This window comes from Pinus tabuliformis, chromosome 3_2 (assembly GCF_031772625.1).
Source record: "Pinus tabuliformis cultivar Carrire ecotype Pingquan chromosome 3_2, CPIR1, whole genome shotgun sequence".
Lineage (NCBI taxonomy): Eukaryota > Viridiplantae > Streptophyta > Pinopsida > Pinales > Pinaceae > Pinus > Pinus tabuliformis.
The window spans coordinates 731422114-731425134 of record NC_142302.1 but is presented as its reverse complement, the minus strand read 5'-3'; positions in this window follow the sequence as shown (position 1 = coordinate 731425134).

The following is a 3021-nucleotide window of genomic DNA, read 5'->3' as shown; positions in this document are numbered from 1 at the left end:
GCTTCTTTGTCGCCTGTGTCAGCCTCTACGGCCTCTGCATCACCCTCTCTGGGATTGCGCTGTCTCTCTGGTGCTTCTCTGCCTCTCTGTTATATATTCTTCGGGCTCAGACTGAAGTTCCCTTGCTGAACTACCCCTCACTACAACTCATATCACTAGCTTAATTTTCTTAGCAAACCTCGCCCCAGAAAATTCAAACTTTGTGATCTCTCGGTGTATCTCCAACTGACCCTCAAGCCTCCTCTTATACTTTTCCTGTTGATGAATCAACAGTCATAATCTAATATTTAATCAGCAGCTAATATTAAAACAGGCTTGATCCTCATCATTTAGAACCTTCTCACCCATATTCTTATTAATACACGTTAATATTTTTATTCCCTAAGTTTAGACTTAGGAACCCATTAAAATATTAATTATTTTAACAAATCCTCGTCCTAGTGGAATTTCGCCAAACGATTTCTGGGTTCTGGAGATATCATGTTTTCTAGCCCCTCCACAAAAATTTGTAGCTAGATCACATACGATGCTACCCAAAATAAGCACTCCCTCTTAGCAAGGAATGTGCTCTAACAATACTTACCCATAAAAATATTACATTAATCCACTGCATCCGTCTTCTATGTTGCTGATTCTTGGCCTACTGCCCTTCATCCTTTGCACCGCTACTTCCTATACTGCTTCCCATGACTCTGCCACTAGCACTGCTACATTTGTACTACAACTCCCTCTCAAAATGCTGCATCATGCTACCCATAGCACTTCCACTGCTAACTGTTGCAATGCAACTCAATTGTTGAAAAGTAAGCAACTGAAAACTCACCCAAACACTGAAATGTTAGTTGGTTTGGATGCCTCATGATGCTGAAGGTACCTCTGATGCTAATCTGTGCTAACCCTCTACTGCCACTGTGCTGCTACAAACTTCTCTATGCCTCTTGAACTACTACAACATCCACTACGCTGCCTCAAACTTTGGCACTCTAGATCTGCCACTGTTGCTCCATCACACCTCACTCCAACCAACACCGGTTATTTTTCTACTATCGTTAAGGGCTCCCATAGCCATATGTGATCTAAGAGTTTGGGCACCTAAAGGATCTTGCCCATCATGTAGTCCTCTTAACTACGAATCGATGTCACCCCACCTCTTCTACAGAGGTGCATGAGCACTCATGGCACAATCGTCATCTTCGCCTTCCTTGTCTGCTTTCATTGGAGCAGCCTTTGATTCAAAAACTTCCCCCTTGCCCTTCTTTCGAGGGCACTGAGTGGCATAATGTCCCAGTTCCCCATAGTTGAAGCATCTAACGTTGGTGATTTCATTCTTCTTCCTCTTTTGTTGCACTTATTGTCTCGATGATGCGAGATCTGCATCCTCCTCCTCCTCCTTCTTGACCCGGGCTCCCTTTCTACTACTACATGTCTTGTTCATCCTACTAAGCTCTTCTTAGCGAATATTTGCCCACATCTCCTCCCAACTAGGGAGAGTCACTTTGCCCAAGATACTTTGAAAAAATTGTCGCAGTCCTCGGTGACTGCATTTAGGGTAGACCTGAACATAAACTCAGGATCTAGTATAGACCCCACGAAAGTCAACTGGTCATGAATCCCTTGCAACCTGAGAAGGAAGGGATCGATCTCCTCTCCTTTTTGCATCTGGTATTGTCAAGCGTAGTGGAACAACTTGGTTTCATCCTGGGCTTCTCGATAGTTCGCTAAGAACTCCTGACAAAGGTACCTTGCCAAATTAAAGTGTACGCCTTTGACGCACTGTGTAGCAAGGGAAACCACTGTCGTTGGAACTTCGTCCGTGCGACATTTTCTCATAACCTTCCCCGCTAAATAACCTTCCCCGCTAAAATATAGGTAGCGAGTTGAACTACCTAGTCTGCTATGGAAAGAATGGAATATCATCACGACTTCTTGAGGACGTCGTAATCCTTTTTCATCTTCTCTACAAGGGCTTCCTCCCTAGTCTTCCCTCCAAACTCCTTAGCCGGGTTCGCACCTTTGTAAGGCAGCCACGTGATTCTGTGAATTAGCATGTCTATGATGGGGATAGGCCCTCCTAGCCATAAACATCCATCATGCACCAGTGTGAGGAGTTGGTGCACACATATCGTATTAATGGGGGTGCGTTGATAATGTGGCACCCACAACAGATTGAGAAACCCTGATTGCTCAACACTGTGGACCCATTCCTTTGTCTCCAATATTCTAACACCTATTTCTTCATAGTAGACCTTCTGCATATATTTTTCCGTCGCCAAATGTGGAAACTTAATGTGGTTTGCGAGGTCCCAATCCTCCATTTTTAACAACGGGATCCTCACAAGCCGAGGGCCTTCAAAAGGGACCTGCTTAGGTAGCAGGGGCATGGATACTGTAAAATTCTTGGTATTCAGGTCCTTCATGACCTTTACTTTTCCCTTTCGTAGAGGGATATACGTATGTAGCCATGTCATGGGTTCCACTCCTTCATCATCAATATCCTTTGTTCCCTAGAATTCTTTCGCCTCCAGGTCCACTACCCTCTCTGGTTGTTTATCGTTCTTCTTCTTTCCCTGTGTGTCGGTATGCTTCCTTAGGGATGCGGCCATCGGCACTGGCTTCTCCTACTTTTCCTTCGTGGATTGTTTTGACTTGGCTGGTTGGTTTTCTCTGGTAGGGATATGGTTTAGCCTTGGTGTCCTCGGCGTCATAAGTGCAGTAGTCGGAGCTCCATACTTACAAATTCTGGGGCAGTTGTGTTGGAGATAATATCCCACACTAACAATTTCAATAGGACTTGGTGCAGATATTTGCTCAAGAACAAGCTTCTGGTTTATCTCAGGAAATTCGGCAAACACGAGGTTCACAACTAAATCTTCCAAAACCATTTGTCTCATAGGCAATAGACAACGAAATTCACCAACAATTCTTAGAGCACAAAGTGTTTTCTATTGACTAAAATGTTTAATTTATAGGGGGGTTTGAATTCAAATCCAACCGCTCCCTCCAATTTCTGATAATAAATGT